At 35.0% G+C, this 23,727-nt stretch overlaps 1 long non-coding RNA gene across 1 annotated transcript in view; it reads left to right on the top strand.

The window, feature by feature from the left end:
* LOC127874566 (uncharacterized) overlaps nucleotides 1-23,727 on the top strand; it is a 196,341-nt gene that overhangs the window by 2,649 nt on the left and 169,965 nt on the right. The window contains exons 3-14 of the long non-coding RNA XR_008046992.1: nucleotides 1,014-1,213; nucleotides 2,008-2,081; nucleotides 3,927-4,058; nucleotides 4,671-4,740; nucleotides 6,382-6,445; nucleotides 8,687-8,808; nucleotides 13,008-13,213; nucleotides 13,302-13,477; nucleotides 13,522-13,653; nucleotides 13,698-13,780; nucleotides 13,869-13,956; nucleotides 14,045-14,396. This is a non-coding gene — a long non-coding RNA (uncharacterized LOC127874566). The remainder of the gene's footprint in view (nucleotides 1-1,013; nucleotides 1,214-2,007; nucleotides 2,082-3,926; nucleotides 4,059-4,670; nucleotides 4,741-6,381; nucleotides 6,446-8,686; nucleotides 8,809-13,007; nucleotides 13,214-13,301; nucleotides 13,478-13,521; nucleotides 13,654-13,697; nucleotides 13,781-13,868; nucleotides 13,957-14,044; nucleotides 14,397-23,727) is intronic.

Genomic DNA, 23,727 nt, shown 5'->3' on the forward strand with positions numbered 1-23,727 from the left:
GTTACAATGCTATGAGGTTACATTTTATTTACACTGATATATATCATGAATATTGCTGGGCCAAGTGTGAGGTTGAGCGATCCAATACTGGTTTAAACCCTCAATTCTTTGCACTGACAGTTCCCAGCTTATTTCTTATATGTGTGTATGTTGTTTTGTATTAGGCTGTTTCGTATTGTTTAAGGCAATTGGTCACTTGTCTTAAATAAAGGACCAATTAATTGTATATAATGATAATGCAATACTGCTCCAGACGCTGGAGTTTCACTTCTTTATATAAAGTATCATCCCAGATTAGCCTGTGCAGACTGCGCATACATCAAGTCCTATTAAAGTGTCATCCCAGATTAGCCTGTGCAGACTGCACATACATTAAGCCCTATTAAAGTGTCATCCCAGATTAGCCTGTGCAGACTGCACATACATTAAGTCCTATTAAAGTGTCATCCCAGATTAGCCTGTGCAGACTGCGCATACATCAAATCCTATTAAAGTGTCATCCCAGATTAGCCTGTGCTGACTGCACATACATTAAGCCCTATTTAAGTGTCATCCCAGATTAGCCTGTGCAGACTGCACATACATTAAGCCCTATTAAAGTGTCATCCCAGATTAGCCTGTGCAGACTGCACATACATTAAGTCCTATTTATCCGAGAATGAGGCTCATATAGTTCACTTTACGTCAGTCCTTTTTCTGCCTGATTGAAGAAAAGTTCCTAGCATAAAATGTGAATTCTCTGATTTTAAATTTATCAAACTTGGTAAATAAATAGCAAATAAAAGTTAATCTGATATCAGTTTTAATCATAGGTCAGGGCATAGTTGTGTCCATTTTTCTGCTGAAATTTAGCCCTTGAACAACAGTTTTTCCTTGCAATAAAAAAATCCACTTTAATTTTTAAATTCTATTAAATTTAAGTAAAACAATTATTCTATGCCTTCTGCACATTATAACATTATTATCTTCATTTATTTTCAATATTTATTTAAATTGCAGAATTTTGTTTTAAGAGCTAGTTCCTAGCAATCATAGATCGGTACCCGGCTGAAAAACAGGATCTCTGGTCAGCTGGGCCCAGATGCCCAGCAACACTTCCTAGCCCAGGACCTTGGGGCAAATGCTCAACATGTCCTATCTGCATGGTGAAGCTAGTCTAAACCTTGGGCTCCAAACTTTCCTGCTGTGGAGCTGAGATTACCTCATCCATAAGGTACATTGGTACTGTCATTTACCATGTATAATGTTCAGTTTTTATGCCCCCTATAGGGTGGCATATAGCAGTTGAACTGTCCCTCAGTCAGTCTGTCCGTCCGTCCGAAATCATTGGCCATAATTTTTGCAATATTGAAGCTAGCAACTTGATATTTGACATGCATCTGTATCTCATGAAGCTGCACATTTTAAGTGGTGAAAGGTCAAGGTCATCCTCTAAGGTCAAAAGTAATAAAATACAATCCAAGGGAAGAAATAAGCTTTAAAAGGGAGATAATTTCTAAACCTGTCAAATGATATATTGAAATTTTATTTCAAAGCAGCACAATAAGGAGCATTGTGTTTCTTACGAACACATCTCTTGTCTACTTCAAATTTCAATTAAAATAGTTTGTGCTTTTCATATATTAATAAAACTCTATCATGGATGCTAACTTAATAAAATCATTATGTTATCGTTAATATTCATAATTGCCTTGAAATGGCAAAGGGGGGTGCATACTGATATGTAAAGCTGTTGAAGTGCACTTAATAAATATTGGTTTAAGATGGATGAAAAATGTTTGGCTCTAGTGTATAGTATATAGTAGTCTATGTTTGTATGTTTGTATGAAGTGTTTAGTGTATATCTCATTTGTATCAAGAGTTTTCAAACATAATGTATTTCTTTTTTTACTCAAACAAACTTGATTTACATCCAATGTAATTGATGACATTTCAGAATGCATTGAATTATTTGGTTTACAGGGACACATTTCTAGGATGCGCTAAGGTCCTTTTATCTGTTCACAGAGGGCTTATACTCACAAGTTCAGGCCCAGAGAACGGTGTTCCCCAACTACAACACAACCAGTACGTCTCAATAGGTAAGTCCTCTTCCCATCGCAAAAGGGGTCACTGTGTCATTGCCTAATACTTTAGATGGAATTAAGTTTTAACAAATAAGGTTAAACCCTATGCAAACTGAGGTTTCTGCTCTTCAATTAATTTACCAGTTTATCTTAACTTAGTTTAAGGGTTCAGTCACAAACTATTGTATTGTATATAGACATGTGAAGAAAATGCATAAGGTTCAAGCTTGACCCTCAAATTTGTATTTAAAATTGAACATCTTTAGCTACCATTTGAATTGTTTTCAATTATGGAACATTTAGATTGATTTAGAGCATAATCAATTCCATATGTTTTTTAAGTAGCTGAAAATAAAAAACCCTTATATGTAAAGATTTTGCTCTAAAGCAATTTAAATGTTCTATAATTGAAAACAAGGCAAATTCATCATTTGTTTTTAATTTCATTCACGAGATACAAAATTATGTCTTTTTTATGCCAACCTCAGCATTGTTGGGTTACTTTTGTCTATGGCAAAGTGAGTTTAATGTTTACACCAAGCCATTAATCAAAAATTAAAACAGAAATAACAAGGCGTTAAAAGGATTAGATATAACAGATTATGTTCACTTTGTGTTGTAATTATCAGAGTAATAGAAACTTTAAAAACAGATATGAGCCTTGCGCTGGGAAACGGGTTGAATGCGTAAAGTGTTTGACTCCAATCAGGGACACCACTTACAAATTGGATTTGGCTAAGAACATATTTCTTTAAAACAAAAATTCTATAAAAGTGGAAAGTTTTATCCCTGATTGGCCTGGTTATTCCTGAAGGTTCATGTATAATAGAACAACCAGCAGCAGCTGCATGTTGGCTGTTGGGCAGTTGGCATCCACTATTACATCTGCTCTCTATTTCAAGGCAATTTAAGTTGATTCTTTATGAAAGTTGTCAATAATGTTTGTGGGCAGAATTTTGTGTACAAGTTTAGTAACAAGCCAGATTCTCTGTACTTGTTTAATGAAGAAAAAATTACCAGTAAACATGTGTGCCAATGTACTCACGATCAATGTAAACCAGTCTTCTAACTGGGTGCATTTTGTTGGCATTCTCGTTCTTAATTTATTTTTGTGTATGAACTGCCTAAAAAAATGCGACTTGTCTGAGCATAAATACCATCAGAATTTATGCAATCGGCGTAATTTTCCTGACAGTTTATACAGTTTTAAGTGTGCTGTCACATTGCAAAACCGTTTTATATTGTCTTGAATAGTTTATGGCCTGTGTGGATGCTATATTTTTAAATCTTTTTCTATAAATAAGGAATGTAGTTGACACTTGTTTATAGTTTCATTCCATTGTTCCACAAAAAGTTGTAACTCTGTTGCTCTGGTATCTTCAACACCATTGAGTAATTAAATGCTAATTAAATTGAATGCGTTTTAATTCCCTTTTATTACTGTTAAATTTGAGTTACAATGCTATGAGGTTAAATTTCATTTACACTTGGATGTATTATGAATATTGCTGGGCCAAGTGTGAGGTTGAGCGATCCAAAACCCGTTTAAACCCCCAATGCTTTGCATTGACCGTTTCAAGGCGGTGACCCCAGCTTTATTCTTATTTGTGTTTATGTTGTTTTGTATTGTGCTGTTTTGTACTGTTTGGGCAATCGGTTACTTGCCTTAAATAATGGACCTACTAATTGTTTATAATAATAATTCAATACTACTCCAGCAGCTGGAGTTTCACTCCTTTATACTGTGTCTAATGTAATGTCAAATGGTAACTTGTTGTCAAGGTTGGACCTTGCAGTAAATATAAGAATGACCTTCTGATGATCCAACTAAATATTCACTTCGTTGATATTTGATTTCAGAGGACACCCTTCCTGAAAACCTCGCTGGGTGCGACTGCGCCATATGTGACCCTTCAGTGAAATGAGATTCCAGGCGGAATGTCAAACCGGTACTACTCCGGTCTCCAGCAATAGCCTCAGCCTTGGACGCAGGTTCATGATGCACCCATGGCCTTACTTATTTCTGAACATCTCAATCTCAAAGCAATTGATGTGAATTAATGATAATAACCCTCCACAAACCACGTTTTGGAGAGGGTATATTGGAGTCAATTTTCTTTAAGTTGTTTAGTCAAAGCAGCATTTTTTGCATATATTATAAAAAATTTGTATCAAATCTAAATTTCTCAAAGGATTAAATTGGAACTTAAATTGTGTTAAACCGTTGAACAGTAAGTGATAAGTGGTGATTTTGTTGCATGCAAAGCCCCATCGTTTCATTGGCCAAGTCACTCTTTTACCCAGTATTATTTTACTTTCAGTATCTCACTATAATGGGAAATCAGAAGATATGAAACTTATATTCTAATCAGGGTTTTAACTAACATTTTGCCCACAGTTGCGTTGTAACCTATATGCAATTCTCGGTTATAACTAACATTGTGTGATTGTGTCCACAGTTTTCGCAAAGTTGTTTGAATAGTAGTGTCTAAAAACAAATAAAGCATAGTCACTTGCATCCCTTGTAATCAATCATGTTCATGAAGGAGCCATTGTGAAATAGTATGTTGCATTTTGACAAATTGCCAAGCATATGTCTTTTAGCTTATCGTGTTAAGTGTTTGGCAGTACCAAGCCTAGTCGACGAAGCAGCAAAAACAACAGTAGCAGTCTAGTAAGCTGTCTTACATGTTTGAGCTACCTAGTTGTAGCAGTTTCAGCAACATTGTCACAATATGGATTGTTTTAATAAAACCTAATGGAGTTATAGAGCATAATTACTGATTCTCGTGTAAGATCGTACTTTTATAACGCACTTTCATCAACAACACTGATGCATATGCATGACAGCTAATACAAGTATAAATGCACAAACTAAAGTATGAATTTCTTTATAATTTAATTTATTCGCAAACATTAGTTTCAAAACATATTTAAGCATATCAATATTTGTATGCCCCCCTTCGAAGAAGAGGGGGTATATTGCTTTGCACATGTCAGTCGGTCTGTCGGTCGGTCCGTCCACCAGGTGGTTTCCGGATGATAACTCAAGAACGCTTGGGCCTAGGATCATGAAACTTCATAGGTAGATTAATCATGACTCGCAGATGACCCCTATTGATTTTGAGGTCACTAGGTCAAAGGTCAAGGTCACGGTGACCCGGAATAGTAAAATGGTTTCCAGATGATAACTCAAGAACTCATATGCCTAGGATCATGAAACTTGATAGGTAGATTGATCATGACTCGCAGATGACCCCTATTGATTTTGAGGTCACTAGGTCAAAGGTCAAGGTCACGGTGACCCGAAATAGTAAAATGGTTTCCGGATGATAACTCAAGAACGAATACGCCTAAGATCATGAAACTTCATAGGTAGATTGATCATGATTCGCAGATGACCCCTATTGATTTTGAGGTCACTAGGTCAAAGGTCAAGGTCACAGTGACCCTAAATAGTAAAATGGTTTCCGGATAATAACTCAAGAACGCATATGCCTAGGATCATGAAACTCCATAGGTAGATTGATCATGACTTGCAGATGACCCCTATTGATTTTGAGGTCACTAGGTCAAAGGTCAAGGTCACGGTGACACAAAATAGTAAAATGGTTTTTGGATGATAACTCAAGAAGGCATACGCCTAGGATCATGAAACTTCATAGGTAGATTGATCATGACTCGCAGATGACCCCTTTCGATTTTGAGGTCACAAGGTCAAAGGTCAAGGTCACGGTGACCCGAAATAGTTATATGCTTTCCGGATGATTACACGAGAACGCTTACGCCTAGGATCATGAAACTTCATAGGTACATTGATCATGACACGCAGATGACCCATATTGATTTTCAGGTCACTAGGTCAAAGGTCAAGGTCACAGTGACCCGAAACAGTAAAATTGTTTCCGGATGATAACTCAAGAACGCTTTTGCCTAGGATCATGACACTTCATAGGTACCTTGATCATGACACGCAGATGACCCCTATTGATTTTCAGGTCACTAGGTCAAAGGTCAAGGTCACGGTGACCTGAAACAGTAAAATTGTTTCCGGATGATAACTCAAGAACGCTTTTGCCTAGGATCATGACACTTCATAGGTACCTTGATCATGACACGCAGATGACCCCTATTGATTTTCAGGTCACTAGGTCAAAGGTCAAGGTCACAGTGACAAAAAACGTATTCACACTATGGCTGCCACTACAACGGACAGCCCATATGGGGGGCATGCATGTTTTACAAACAGCCCTTGTTTACTTTGCTTTAATTTATTGTTTGATTTTTATCATGTTGCCTCTCTTTTCCTAACCAGGTCAAGGGTCACCCCACAACGTTGAGTGCCTAGCGATGAAATCATCCACCGTTACATGTAGTTGGTCAGTAAAATGAGCGTTTTGTCTGCATATAACGTAAAAATATTTTATCAAACAACATCTACATTTCTCACGGGATTAAATTGATACTTCAGTTGTTTGATCCCCATGAAGTCTTGCTTTGATTGGTAGATGGTCATCTTGTGACAAAGCCCTAAATTATCATTGGCCAAGTCACTTTTGCACAAGATCAAATTAATATCACTGTATCTCACCACACATGGGATTCAGAGGCTGTGTAAGTTATATTCTATTCAGGGTTAATAACTAGCAAATAATGTTGCAAAAACTTGTAATCCAATCCCATGCATATTTGATGCAATAAATACGTTTAAACTAACTAACATTGTGCCCACAGTTGTGTAAAGTTGTGTGAATATTTTTGTTTAAAAGAAAGAATAAAGCATTTGCATAACTTGTACGGAAAAATACAGTGACAAAGTACAGTAACTGTTTATAGTCTTCTTCTCTAATTTCCTCGCTTTCTTTCATTTCTTTATATTTTATTCTCTACAGCATATCTCAAACACTATATAAATAATTGATCCTTAAAATATAAATGGATGGCACAGGTGCCATGTTTTACAAATATTATTTTACTCTAAAACAAATGTCATACACGCAAACACATGTCGGCAGGTATTTGGTACTATTGTGATAAGCTCTTGTTTTTCTAAAAAATGCAAATGTGTGTCGAATATCAATAGGACATGGTGTTTGTTATAAATCAATTTAAAATATTAAATTAATCTACCACAGCGCACTCATTCTGACACGTTTTTTCCACCATACTTTTTGTCGGTTTGTAAGGACGCAATTAAAAAGATTGTGTATCCGACTTTGCATCAGACCCCTATTAGAAGTAGCGCCCTGCCTATAAAGAGACTAATCAGTACCGACCTGTGCACATGTCTTTTGCAATAAACAAGCTGTCATACTTTCACTTGTCGTATTCTCAGATGAGTCACTATATCAATGTTATCAAGGTTAATTTTTACTTTAAAAAATAACAGTGCGTAAATGTAAACCCTGTAAATTCAAGTTATTTCAAAATAAAACACAAGTAAATTACTTTTAAACTGTTCTCACGTTAGTTTTTGTTATTGTACTGAAACATAGAAAAGTGTTGCATTTGGTAAATCTTCATATATGTATAACACTTTTTCTTGAACAAGTATATTTAAACCATTTCTTGTTAACCCGCCACGTGTATTTTATGCCCCCGTTTAAAGGAGAGGGGGTATATTGTTTTGCAGGATGTTTGCCGGTCTGTCGTTCGTGTGCTGGTAGACCAGTTGATTTCCTATAACTAACTTGTCAACGAATTGATATATTGGCTTCATACTTCACATGTGCATTGGTCTTGGACAGTAGATGACCTCTATTGAAATTGGGGTCACTTGTTCAAAGGTCAAGGTCACTGTCAAAATAATTGTGAAAATGATCTGATCAATAACTCGTCAGCAAATTGACCAATAGGCTTGTTACTTTACATATGCATTTGCCTAGGACAGTAGATGACCACTATCGAAAATGGGGTCACTAGGTCAAAGATCAATGTCACAATACATGTGAAAATCCTTTCCGATCAATCAATCGTCAACAAATTGACCTAGTGGCTCGATACTTCAGATGTACATTGACCATGGACGGTAAATGTGCCCTATTGAAATTGGGGTCACTAGGTTAAAGGTCAAAGTCACTGTCACAATAAGTGCGAGAATCATTTCCAATTAATAACAAATTTACCAATTGACTTGAGACCTCACATGTTCATCAGTCTTAGACAGTAGATGATGTCTATTGAAATTTGAGTCACTAGTTCAAAGGTCAAGGTCACTGTGACATTAAGTGTTAAATTGGTATCAATTTGATATGTCATCAAAGGATTGAGTGATGGGTGTAAAGGCTCTGTTTTAGGAGGCATCTGTCTGAGACCGCAGAGCTCTTGTTTTTATTTAAACATTCTTTAAATAAAGTTTGGTGATAATCCAAAATGAACTAATGTTTTCTCTCTCTATTGATTTTAGCTTCAATGCATTGAATGCATTCACACTTTCAACAAGCTTTACAACTCTAGAACATCGTGGGCACAAGGTGGGCTTTAGTTAAATCTTTTGACATTACCTTTTTGATATGATAGGTCGAGGCACTGACAAGCGTTTTGTCGAATTGAAATCAGTTGAAAACACTAGTATTGCCTTGAATTTGTTATGTTTGAGGCATGATTTACTTTTATTCCAGAAAACCTGGGTAGCAGAGCAATGAGTATGTCCCAGGAGCATTTGCAGTCATCGTCTCCAGATTATGAGATTCCCATGCTCCACAACCCTCAGTCTATGAACATCATGCAGAGCGAACCTTGGGTTAGTTTTCCTTTTTCATGGCCTCACTTTCAGAGATTGGTGGGTGCATGTAGATTTACCCTTGTGTGTCAATACATCCTTCAATCCAGCTGTGGTTTTTTTGGTCGTGTGTTATCTAAAAAAGTATTGCTCCTAATGTGATAAAACCAGACATATTTACAATCATGTGAACTTGCCTTCTTGTTTATTATACCCCCACAAACGAAGTTTAGCAGGTACTTGGGATGAGCTAGTCTTTCGGTCGGTCGGTCTGTCGGTAGGTCTGTATTAAGTGTCCGCTTCTAATTCAAGTTGTTTTCATCCGATCTTCACCAAACTTGGTCAGATGATGTCTAGGTCTAGTTCGAATATGGGTCATGCCGGGTCAAAACTAGGTCACGGGGTCACTCGGTGCGTTATAAAAATTGAGCATGATGTCTAGTACGTTTTAAAAATTGAGCATGGTGTCCACTCTCTTATTCAATTAGTTTTCTTTTTTTTTATTCCATTTTTAGCTCGATTATTATATATGAAATATATATAGTGGAGCTATCCTACTCAACCCGGCGTTTCCGTTGGCGTGCAAATGTTAACGTTTTCGTACTACCCCAATTATTTTAATTGTCCCTTGACATATTGCTTTCATAATTTGCATACTTGTTAACCAACATGACCCCAACCTATAAACAAGAGCAGACAACTGTATCAAGCATTTTGACAGAATTATGTCCCTTTTTATACTTAACAAATGGTATCACGTTTACAGATTTTTCTAAACGTTTAAACGAAATTAAATAAACGAAACGTTACTGTTTAAACGGTATCCCTATGTCCGTTTTAAAAGCATCAGTGCCTTTGCATCTCCAAACTGAAAGTAGCAATTATTTCCGGAAGTCATATTTAGTGCATATCCCATTCGCGCAATGACGTTATATTAAAACCAACTGTTCTCGTCGTTGTCGAACCATTGGGTTACACTTTGTCTACTTACATGCCGTAATATTTTGTAACAAAGACGAATTAATATCGAACCAACATTCCTTAAATATGAGTAAACCTGTTTTAAAATTGTCAATGTTTTACTTAACACGATGTACATCAAAAGATGCATAATTCAATTAAGGTAAAAATATTCCTAGACGGAGATTGTTCGCCATATCTCTTGAAATGAATGCCGATGAAGAAACGTCGGAAAAATTTCCTCGTGCACTTTGTGCCGACGCGCGTCGAATGGTCAAGACGATTCCGGTCATGCTCATGCAACAAAAGGCTGGAATTTTGTGATGACGCGCGTTAAATATTCAAGACGTCTAGTCCGTACATAGTGTATTGTTATGTTTATGGTATTGTGAATAAGGGGCATGTGGTGCACGTGATACAAATAGTTTTTAATACGAGTCTTTTTCAGCAGCTGTTAACAAGCTTTGCAACGTCGTAACGTAATGAACTAAACTGATTTATATTGATATTGACTGTCGTTTAATCGTTTACAGTTTTTGTAAACGTTTTTGACCAAAACACGAAACGCGACCGTTTAAACGTGATACCCTTACTCTCAACCCCCCTACCGCAGCGAAAAAATTTTTTTTCCTTTTTTTTTATTTTTGAAAGATCGTCTTATAAATTAATGAATAATTATGAACAATTTCCCCATGATGGCTTACGTTGTACTGTCAAGCACTTGAATAGTCGAGCGCGCTGTTCTCTGACAGCTCTTGTTTATTTCCTTCGTAAACATAATACATCTAGCATATAACATAATACATAATATGTCAAATATACACACAATAAGTATGTTTGTTTCACAATGTATTACTATATAATGGTACATAGCATTTTTGAAGACTATGATTGTTGTAGATAAAGCATGTGTATTTTGCCTATTATATATTACTAGAAATACATACATTGAGCAAAATGTTTCACAAAGTTTTTTATATTACTTGTGATACATAGCATCTATGAAAACAATAGTTGGTGTGAAATGAATATGTTTGAAATAGTTTCAAACAATATTTAAAAGTTTGCAAAAATGGTGTACACAGGTCAATAAAGGTTATAATACAAATATACAAAAAAGAAAGAAAAAAGGGGTGTTTGTTGCTTTAAGTAAGGTAGGTGTTCTTATGTAAGTGAGTATGTGTAAAGATGTTTTTAGGGTAGGTGTATAAATTGGGCATAACAAGTGCCCAGCGAGTATTAAATATATGTAGTTTGTTTTGTGTTGTTGGGATTAATTCCTGGAGTTAAATTCTAGTATTAAAAAATAGTATAAAAGTTTCTACTAGTGGTGTTGTTTTCTCCTGTTTGCATTTAAAGATAAAATATTTAGCCAACAATATTATGAAGTTAATGACATGTGAATTGGGTCAAATTACAAAATGATAAAGTTGCATAATTTAGCTCCAAGTTTTCTAACCTTTCTAACTTGTCGTAAATAAAGTTTTTTATATCCATCCAAAACTTTTGAATAGGATGACAATCCCAGATTAAGTGAAAATTCGTTTCTGTGTGCATATTATAATGCTGATGGAACGAGATTGCATTTATGGAGGAAAGAATTGTTTGGTAAAATGTGCATGAGGTATTTATATTGGAAGTTTCTAAGTTTGGTGTCAATAGTTAATTTGATTGGTTGGTTGAAGATGGTTCTTTGGTTAATGTTTTGATTATTCAGAGTTTCTTTCCATTTATTAAATTGTTTGAATACTTCTGGTTTTTGTTTTAGTATAAGTGCTTTATATACCATTTTGCAAGCTTTTGTATTTTCTGTTATATTGTAAATTTTCGTATTTCGTAAAAATCTGAAAAATGACCATTATTTGTAACGCGTGATGTTGCATCTTTATAAAATAGCATTACCCACTGTAAGGTGTGCTCACTAAATCCGAAATGGCGAGGCATTTAAACATAAACCCATGATCCATACTGTCGAGGCTTTATTATATCGGAAAAAATAGGAGACCGTTTTCGTTACTTTCATCCATTTATTCAATAAGTTAATGCAAAAGTCTTTCATTTTCGCCATTATATCTTCCTTTGATAAATCCTGTTTGATTTACACTGGTTATATTTTTTAAATGAGGTTTTATACGATTGGCAATAGATTTTGTAGCTATTTTGTAATCAACGTTAAAAAGCGAGACGGGCCTCCAGTTATCGATCAAAAGGGTGTCCTTTCCGGTCTTAGGTAGTAAAGTAATTATGCTTTGTTTTTGCAATTCTGTTAGAAAAAATCTGTTAAAATCTGTTAGATTTATCTTCACCAATAATGGTGTCTAAAGAATAGTTAAGAGAATTAATGACATATTGCTTAATAATATTCCAAAATATTTTGTAAAATTCTGCAGATATGCCATCTGATCCTGGACTTTTATTGTTTTTCATGTCTAGCAGTGCTTTAGCGCATTCATACTCTGATAGGTATCTTTATTCATTTTGCGTTTGTTCTGGGTTTATTTTATTGCAGATATTGGTATGGAAACGTTCATGATGTTTATATCTATATTGTTGTCTTTTTTATAAAGATTTTCATAAAATTTGGCAGTGTTTTAATATTTCGTTGTGATCACGTATTACGGCATTATTATTAGTTTTTAGTTGTTCAAGTAGTTTTCATCAGAGCTTCACCAAACTTTGTCAGAAGTTGTAGCTATATGATGTTTAGTTCAAGTTCGAACATGGGCCTTGCCGGGTCAAAGACTAGGTCACGGGGTCACTTAGTGCGTTTTAAACATTGAGCATGGTGTGCGCTTTTTTTTGTGAAGACAACATGCAAAATAACCTGTGTCAATGCAGCATGTGGGGTATTTGTCACGTCCGTGACAAAGCTCTAGTATTGGTTCATTTATTTTATAGTAGAGAAGTTTTCAGTCAATAGTAAAATGTGGTTGCATCGGTTGCCTTTTGCCTACCTCACACATACATCTCAGTAAAACTCTTCTCCAGCACGTTTTATTTGCTTTGGCTAGTTGGCCCTTTCTTATTGTTATAAATGATAAGGTGATATTTTTCCAATGGAAGAAATGCATGTTTCTCGAATATCAACCCATATTTCCTGATTGATGATGAGATTTATAGTAAGTTGGTAATAAAGTGGTTATGATTAACTTTAAATGTAACTCAATGTATAAAAGTGCTATTCTTGTTTTTGTTTATCATCCGTAACACACATACAATGAACAACTGACATTAACTGTTATGAATCTTTCTTTTTTCAGACGTCCCTTGACGAAATCAAACCGGCAAATCAGAAGGACAGCCTGTTGCTACCGTTGTTATCATATTAACCCCATACCGAAGAAGCTCAGAGATATAAATGCTGTTTAATATGTGCTAGTCTCAACAAACCCCGTGTCTGGTGTGAACATGTACAATTGGAGGTCTCTACATACCCCATGTCTGGTGTGAACATGTACAATTGGAGGTCTCTACATACCCAATGTCTGGTGTGAACATGTACAATTGAATGTCTCTACATACTCCATGTCTGGTGTGAACATGTACAATTGAAGGTCTCTACATACTCCGTGTCTGGTGTGAACATGTACAATTGAAGGTCTCTGCATACCCCATGTCAGGTGTGAACATGTACAATTGAAGGTCTCTACATACTCCATGTCTGGTGTGAACATGTACAATTGAAGGTCTCTACATACCCCATGTCTGGTGTGAACATGTACAATTGAAGGTCTCTACATACTCCGTGTCTGGCGTGAACATGTACAATTGAAGGTCTCTGCATACCCCATGTCTGGTGTGAACATGTACAATTGAAGGTCTCTACATTCTCCATGTCTGGTGTGAACATGTACAATTGAAGGTCTCTACATACCCCATGTCTGGTGTGAACATGTACAATTGAAGGTCTCTACATTCTCCATGTCTGGTGTGAACATGTACAATTGAAGGTCTCTACATACCCCATGTCTGGTGTGGTACAAATGAAGGTCTCTATATACCCCATGTCTGATGTGAACATGTACAATTGAAGGTCTCTACATACCCCATGTCAGGTGTGAACATGTACAATTGAAGTTCTCTGCATACTCCATGTCTGGTGTGAACATATACAATTAAAGGTCTCTACATACCCCATGTCTGGTGTGAACATTTACAATTGAAGGTCTCTACATACCCCATGTCTGGTGTGAACATGTACAATTGAAGGTCTCTACATACTCCATGTCTTGTGTGAACATGTACAATTGAAGGTGTTTGCATACCCCATGTCTGGTGTGAACATATACAATTGAAGGTCTCTACATACTCCATGTCTGGTGTGAACATGTACAATTGAAGGTCTCTACATACCCCATGTCTGGTGTGAACATGTACAACTGAAGATCTCTACATACCCCATGTCTGGTGTGAACATGTACACTTGAATGTCTCTATATACCCCATGTCTGGTGTAAACATGTACAATTGAAGGTCTCTACATACCACATGTCTAGTGTGAACATGTACAATTAAAGGTCTGTACATACCCCATGTCTGGTGTGAACATGTACAATTGAAGGTCTCTACGTACCCCATGTCCGGTGTGAACATGTACAATTGAAGGTCTCTACATACCCCGTGTCCGGTGTGAACATGTACAATTGAAGGTCTCATCTTTGAAATTGGGACAGGTGGAAAATTGATGCATTGATGCAGACAGAAGTCGCATAATGACAAATCACAATCCAGACAGTCTTGTGGCCAGCCATGTTTTTATGTAACCATTCAAGTTGTGTTCAAAGAAAACAATAGTTCATGTTTTATTGGAAATATGATGCTGATAGTCATTTTATGTAAAAGGCTTTTATGAACTATATTTAAATACTCAGTATAATAAGATTAAGATTTCTTGATAAAAGCAATAATGAGCAATATCATTTTAAGAGCAAAATTAGCAAGTCTATCCAATTACATTGTCTGTATTATGAAATTTTATTTTGGAAATGTTAAGAAAAATATATATATATGTCTATGAATATTGATTTTAACATTTGTCAAAGCTGTTTAAATGATGCTGGTAACTTTGACAAAATTGAAAGAAAATGTATTCTTTTCATGTAATGAGACATGCTTCAGGTTTTTTTTTTTGGCTTAACATGTAATATAGAGGTGGTAGTTACACACATTGTTTAGACAGGTGGATAATTTTAATGCTAAGGCTTTGATACTCTTAAGTGTGCCCATTGGTGTCAGGTGTTTTTGTCAAGAATATTGTTTATTATCTTAGTATTTCAAGACAATATTGATTAATTTTAGACAAAATCATTTAATCTTCCTTAAATTGTCTATTCTGTATTTACTACCAGTTATTTATTAATTTGCTTGAACATGATTTAAGAATGACTTTTTTGTTGCTTAAAATGCTTTATATGTTTTAAAACTGAGCATTTAAAAACGAAAATATAGGATGTGGGAATAATGTCTAAAGTTATGATAATTATTTTTTGTTTTTGTAAAATTAATTATGCCTTATATGTTTGTGTATAGGCATTAAGACGACCAGATTAACCTGACAAAGAATTCTTGATCAATGTGTATATCGGTCAGTACATTTGTCATTTGTATATAGAGCGATTGCGAAATGATCGTATTGTTAATGAAAATCATGCGTTTATTGTTGCCATTTTGATTTTCGCTGTTAACATGTATTTGTACAAACAATTTTCATTGTGTACATCTATAATAATAATAAAAACAAACATTGCTTGTGGAGATGCTCATTTAAAACTTTCTTAATGATACAGAACAACACATTCTGAAGAGGCTAATAAATTATGCTTTAGACAATAGGAACATCTTGTTACTAGTATATGTACTGCTTTTCATTAAATAAAGTCAAGCAACTATTGAAAGATTGGTTTAACTTTGTTTTGCATTATCTTAAGAAAAATTAATATATTCTACTTGGAAATCAGTCAATTGCAAATCAAGTGAAAGTGATTTAACATGCTAACACTTGTCAATAATTGAATTGTCTCTCTTTGTACATAAATATAGGGATGTTGTTGCTTGAAAAACAAAGTTGTATCCGTTGTTAGATAATGCTTTTGTTCATCTCTCAACATAACAAGTACATTCATTTGTTCATCTCTCAACATAACAAGTACCGGTACATTCATACAGTTATTAAAAATATGACACTCTTAATTCTCAGCCATCAGTTTGTATTGGGATGTTGTGGAATACTTACTAAACTAATATACGTCTGTTTAATGAATGAATAGCTATGGTACAATATGATACTCAGTGTTAAAAAACATGTGTAATAAAAATATAATGTCATTTATTTGAAATCATAAAATTTAGTTGTCCATACAATGCTTACAGTTTTGCAATTGCGATGATAAAGGAAATGTTCTGCTCAAAATGTCTTTTTAAGACATGTGAAAATTGTAGCAATCATATTGTACTTGTATTTATATTATACATTATAAGAATTTACTTACAGCTGATGATAGCGGCAGTTTACTATTTGTGTTACAGTTTGTTCCACTCGACCATCAGACCATATTTCCTTAAAAATGTGATTGTTAATATTGAACTTTAATTGAATGCATGAAACATGACTGTTCTGTTGCTTAACAGCTGAAAATAGCTTGATGTTTGTAAAACTGTATGAAATGTTTCAAATAAATCATTTTGATTACATAAAAAAATAAAATTACATTTTGCGTTACTTTGAATGCATAACAAACAATTGTTACCATACAATCATATTAGTATTGAACTTAATTAATACTTTTACTTTAAGATGCAATTTTTACAATAATGTGTTAATATTTTCATCCATTCCAAATAAGCATTGTGCATTCGTAAATATAGGGTGTATATACACTGCTTAGATGCCTTTTTTAAATTGCTTGTGTACGTCATATTGATTAAAGACTCTTATGTATTGCATATTTGTGTGTGCCAATGTCTTACTTATTTCTTCACAGTCCTTAAATTACTGCAAATAGTACTTTAAGAATGTTAAAATATTTATCTTAACCCTTTCAGTGCGGGAACCTAATTTTGAAGGCCTTTGCAAACCGTTTGGATCCAGATGAGACGCCACAGAACGTGGCGTCTCATCAGGATCCAAACTGTTTGCTTTTTTGATAGTATTCTTTGAAAAAAATCGAAGAAAATGCTAATTTTAGAAATTCAGCAGACGACATTTTAGCAGACGACAAATTTCCCAGCATGCAAAAGGTTAACTATAACCAGGTTATCTGTTAATTTAAGTTTCATACATAATATTTAGTGCTAATAAATCAGCACTATTGATTGATTTTTTATATGGGCACTTCCCATGACTTTATTCGTGAATATTTCTTTGAATGTGCGGTAGGGAAAACATTGTTTGCTTGAAGGTTAGAAACCTAATGTTGACATCTTGAAAGATGGCAGTAAACATTTAACTGCAGAGTAGCTGAGAAAAAGATCGCTGTTAAACAATGTTAGACAGAACTCCACGCAAGATATGTCATGCATGCGATATGCATGAACTATCTTTTTAAAATAATTTGGATCTGAATTATCTTTAAGAAATGGTATGGTTATGAGGGTCTCTATGTGCAAAATGTTGCATTTATTTAGTGTACAAGTTTTTGCTTAAACATTGAATTTGTTGTGGAAATAATATAGTTTATGTGACTTAAAGAGATAAACATGTTTATGTTAGTGATGTGTTTTTGCTGATCCAAGTCTGTTCCTACACACTATTTAAAGTAGATAACTACAAGTTATCTCATTTAAATGGGAAAAGTATTGTACTGTGAAAAAGTGTTGTGAGTTCAAATAAAAATACTATGAACCGTTGTATTAGTACTATATTGGCTACCCTTTGAATTAGTACTATATTGGCTCCCCTATTGAAACTATGGCACACATATTGATTTTGGCCTCTCCGTCTATTAGTTCGCCGTCATACTTTGGTCGACATTGGTTAACAGTCAATATCTTAAGAACTATGCCGTTAAGAGCTTTCAAACTTCACATTGTGATTGGCGTTCTTGGAGGTTTAGTATCGTTTGATTTTGGATTCCTCAGGTAAAGTATTAAGGTTGCAGGGGTCTCTTGGGTGAAAATGGTAACAATGACGGGATTAAGACTTGAGCACACCATCGTCTTTGCATTCAGTCAATACTTGATGTAACGTTTATAAGGAAATCGTTCAATGAGACATCACTCAGACGTATGCACACGTTTCCTCATGGTGACAGAGACGTTATTGAGACGTCGTCACACATGATAATTTTACAAAATCATGCTGGTAAAGCCTTAAATTTGATAACTGCTGTGATGCAATTTGATGCTGACGAAATCATGTCGTCAGAATATCTACATGCTTTTGGTCAAAGCAAAATTAGCAAATGCAGACTACTCTCTGTTGATAACACAGTATTGTTTTCAATGTATCAAATAACACAAATTTTAGGGAAAGAAATTGATGAAAACCTATTGGTAAATGCCATTTGTCTTGTATTGTGAGACAGAACTACCTAATAGTAGAGTGCCCATGATACATGTAGAAGGAAAAACGGTTAATTATCTAACCACACATGTGTGACGTATGCAAGTCAAAATAGTCTACGGACATTTGCCAGTTTGCTATAAACAACACAAGGTGAATTCACTTTTCTATCGGCAAGTATTGTGCTTAGATGTTCTATTTATAAGATTTGTATACGGGTCATGCAAAAATTGATCTTATGCAATATGATCCCAACGTAGCTTCAGCCAGACCTGCGCAATCGCACAGTCTTGTAAGAATATGAATACTGAATAAACTACTCGGTTATTACCAAACCTTGCGTGCCTTTTTTAAAGCGGAAAGCGTAGCCATTGATGGGAAAGTGCGCAGGCTTGGCTTGAGCTACTCTGGCCGCATATTTCATAAGACCGATTTTCGCATGACGCGGATGATATAGTTTTATTTGAATATGGGGAAAAACTGCGTCTCAAAGCCAAACAACTTATTTGGCATAGTAAATATAAATAGTAAGTATAAATAAGAAACATGCAGTTCTCTGTTTTGGAACAGCTTGATGCGCAGAGGAGATTTGACAGGACCTTCGCGGAAACGTCGATTGCAGTGCCAATGTGAACATATACTTGGAAAACCGAATAACGTGTGCCTGAAGACGAGAACATGTCAAAACGTGAACGAGCATTTGTAATAGGATTTGTTTCTACATGTATGGATATGTTTTGACTGCGGCATCATCGCTTTCTACTGTCTTCTAGGCACTAGTCAGTAAATACATGTATCCTCAAATATAAATTTACGTGTTTTTTTCACGTAATGTGCCTGTTCCAACGCCGACCAGTTGCATATACATTCTGTATTTTTCAATATGAAACCGAGAAATAATAGTTTTATAAATATCTTTAAAATTTACTTATTACGCAACCTACCATTGGCTGCAGAGTTTAACCAGTTTGTTCTGTTTTGCTGACTGCCTCGTGAAGTTCGCGTTTTGCATCGCGTATTTTGTAATTTTGATAAATCTGTTTTTTTTTCTGTTTTCATGACCCACATACCATTTAAATAGCGAATGATTATAAAATAAACAACCAAGGCTTTTTTTACTGAAAACAGCGTACTATGTAACTGGCAATTTAAACGTTAATTTATAATAAGCTTGAATACAAGTTCAGAAGAAAGAGTCCCTGAGCACCGCGACACTGAACGCTTTATACCCTTGCATATACTGTTTGTACAGTCAAAACTTGCTGAGGACTTACGCGTATATACGATCGTATTACTATTTTTAAATCGATAAAACGATATTGTATTAACGACTTTAATACATTTCAAACAATGGCAAATAATGTTTTGCTTTCTTGTACTCAAAACAGGTACTCAGTTGTGTAATCCCAACCGATTTGTGCAAATTCGTTCATAGGAAACATGGACAAATTGTGATCAATTATATATCAAACACGAGTCAATTTGTCGGTATTGGCGTTAATTTGCTCGTGAATTTTCCATGAAGTAAGAACATAAGAAGTATTTGATGTTTTATAACATTTATCAGTCCTGTTCATAAATTAATTTGATATTGCGATAATAATATGAGTCGTGTACTGAGAAAACTGGGCTTAATGCATATGCCTACAGTCTGCACAGGCTTATCAGGGACGACAATTTCCGCTTAAGCTAGATTTTTGGTAAAAAGGGACTTCCTTTAAGCAAAAAATTCTATTAAGGCTGAAAATGTCGTCCCTGATCAGCCTGTGTGGCTTCAAAGTGAATCTGGGACGACCGTTAACGCACATGCATTAAGCCCAGATTTCTCAGAACACGACTTATATATTCACATTGCAATCGTGTAGGCTCTCGTTACGCGAGCTTGATTATTTAAACTATTTGTTAAAAGGCACATCAACTGGGTTTTTTATAAGAAGAGACTATCTGCAAACCAAAAATAACGTAAAAGCGGAAAGTGTCGTCCCTGATTAGCCTGTATGGACTTCACAGGCTAATCTGGGACGACACTTTACGCACATGCATCAAACCCTTTTTTTACAGAGTACGGCCCGTATTTAATCTTTGTCAGAATGCCTTTTAAAATGTGGTCTCATGGGATCTTTCGAATGAATCGCAGCACTTATTAGTATTGGTGTGTGCAAAATTAAAATAATCTTGTACATTTTATGTACAATTAAGTTATAAATTAACAGAACTTATAATTCAGAGCTTCTGTTATCGAGATACAATTCTTATTCGGAACATCACTTACAATAAACTGCAATAATGTAGCGGTAGAAAATAGCGCTTCATTAGTAAACGAATAATTGAGCATAACATGAAAGGAAACGTATTTCGCGAAACGTATTTTGTGCCCATAATATTGAACAGGAGGAGTGCAAGCTGGTACTTTTTTTTAAATTCGGCGGTCGAAAATGAAAATACAAGGAAATGAATGTGTCAACCAGATACTTCAATAACAACAAAAGTTTTGTTTTAGTAACGTTTGATGATGTCATGAGGGAAAGCTGTCGATTTTAATAATTTAAGAAGAATCGGAAATCAAAGTTATGCTATTGAAGCATGTGGGAAGGAGAAATGCGGATACAATATCAAAGGAAGAACATTTTGTCATATGAAAATAGTGTTTACAATAGGGAGTTTAAAGCCATAGCGCAACTAAGACCAATGGGACTTTTAACCCATGTATGCCCAGTGGATTCTCCCATTATTTTAAATTGGATCAATTTCATTCCAAAATTAGGGATGTCTAGTATTTTTATTTATATATTTAGAATATTTCTTACAGAAATTCCTGTAAGCAAACAGCGCGGACACAGATGAGACGCCTCAAGCGGCGTCTCATCTGGGTCTGCGCTGTTTGCCAATGCCTTTTTTCTAGACGCTAGGCATAAATGGGTTAATGCATGACATATTTTAAATACACATAAAATAATTTTTTGAACGAAAACACTTAAGTTTCACGTCATAAACAAACTGTTGTTTGTTTTTAAGAAGCTTATAGGAATTTCAATATACCGAATTAATATACGCGCCAACGTTAAAATAATGTTGTTGTGTTTGTTTTTTTTTATAAAGCTGCATTTACTTTTTGTATAGATGATAACTATCTTTTTTTGGAAATGAGTAATGAAACTTAAAAATAAATAAGCAATTATATTAAGAGTCTTATTTCATATTTCTCATTCTGACGTTTAACAACATACCTGTATAATTAACGGCTATGTTTTATTTATGTTTGTTTTATGAGAACAACAAAAAAGAAAATTATTTGGTTTTCAGTAGTTTTAAGTTTAGGTTCTTTCAAAATCGGTAAACGAATTAAATATGTGTTTATTTTCGTATTAAGGTTGTCAAATTTAAGACGAAAAACGAAAATACGGTATATGGACGGACTCTGTATCCACTGACCATTGCCAATGAGTTTGCAACGACTGCATTTAATTTTACTCAGTGTTCTTTCATGAATATTATACACATTACACGGACTTTGTTTGAAACTAAATATTTTTTGTTTTATCAATGTTGTATTTGCTCTAATAATCAGAGTGCATTGTCGTCTATTTGCTTAGCGACAGCTTAGGTAGTTTGTTAAATGTACTAATTACTTCAAGTTCTAATTGACCTACAATTTCGCTGCGTACTCGTTCTATCATTTGGAATTCCGCTGAAAATTTATGGAAACAAAACAGGAGAAAACAAGTAGTCCATAACAGAAGTTGGTATTTTGAAATTCTAAATTATGTCTGAAAACACTTTAAAATAATAACAATTCTCTTTCTTCTTCTCATCCATATCACATAAAACCACACCGGGTCTCTGCGCAAAGGTAGGATTCCAAAACTTCAGAACTAATCTGTAATCTTCCGTTTTGAAATTCATTACTTATTCATGTGCAGGTAATGTAGACAGAAGATTTTATCGCGATAAAATGGACGATAAAACTCTCTTTTTAGAGACCTCTTGTGAACTATGAAAATTATCTGTAATTTCCATAAGCGTAGCGTATCAACTTTTAGTCTCCTCTAATATTCCCCTGATGATCTAACAACTACGTGATGGGTATATATATTAAAAATTCCTTTACTTATAGACTTAAATCATCCGTCCCAGTGTTAGCCTTTGAATCTTGCAAGTCATAGTTAAAAACAAAACTTGGCATGGGTCAACGCCAAGGTTTCAAATAATACTCGTGGATGGCAGACCAAGAGCAGATTATAAAGGGGTCATGCTCTGTAAAAAAGGGGTTTAATGCATGTGCGTATAGTGTCGTCCCAGATTGGGACAACACCTTACGCACATGCATTAAACCCCTTTTTCACAGATCACAGTCAATATAGTTATTGTAACAGTTCTGATAATATGTTAACTTTAGTAACCTAACGCCCATGATCAGCAATCTTATGCCCTTACTTAGCCGACCAATCATAGGCAGTATTTTCAGCTCAAAAGTCAAAGTAGCATAAAATGATCAGTCTTTATCAATTTCATTCGCGTGCGCTTCATAGTTTTATTTCGACCCATGGTGCAAAAAGGTACCTTGTGTACTTTAAATTTAACGGTATGTGGTACCATTCTGCAGCAATGGAGCGATTTGATATAAACCAACAATACAATTTTACGTTGAAACCATTCAACCGATATTTCATAGTCCTGAGTAACTGGACTAAATGAGTCTGAGAAAACTGGACATAATGCATGTGCGCAAAGTGTCGTCCCAGATTAGCCTGTGCAGTCCGCCTTAATTGGATTTTTGCTAAGAAGAGACTTCATTTTGACGAAAATGGACTGCACAGGCTGATCTGGGACGACACTTTACGCACAAGCATTATGCCCAGTTTTTCTCAGAAATAAATCTGTTAACAGGCTGATTCAGATTATAAATAAAAGTGGGATGCAATCACGTGACAGACAATTTGGCGACGTCCATTCCGAGATTCGTATTTTTCGCCATTGTATGACCTTGAATACCTTTTTTAATGCCGCTCACATTCCAGCCATATAAGCGAGAAATATATAAGAACAATAGTAGATTGCTACACTATCTGATTTGAAAAAAGCAATATATCTAACTCGGCCGAACTACAATTTGATTATTGCCAATGCGCGTGCGTGAGCATTAGGATAAGATGTTTTTAAATACTTTTTATTACGCTAGTTTTTTTACTTGTAAAAACTTTTTGCATTTGCTGAAGAATTCCCGTATATATCAACCACGCAGTATAATATTAAACCCTCTCCCATTTAAAAGCAAAATGAAAATGACTATGTGCAAACAGCATAAAACCAGAACAGCCTGCGAGTAACTGTTCAGGTTTTATGCTGTTTGCTACTCACCAGTATCTAAGTGTTGGAAAGGAAGCCTTACAAATTGAAGAAAGGCCTTTAAAGTGCTTTCTAAGGGACTACACATGCTTGAAAATACGTATCTAAGTGGTAAAGGGTCAAAACACTCATAT

The sequence above is a fragment of the Dreissena polymorpha genome, chromosome 1, assembly GCF_020536995.1.
Source record: "Dreissena polymorpha isolate Duluth1 chromosome 1, UMN_Dpol_1.0, whole genome shotgun sequence".
Lineage (NCBI taxonomy): Eukaryota > Metazoa > Mollusca > Bivalvia > Myida > Dreissenidae > Dreissena > Dreissena polymorpha.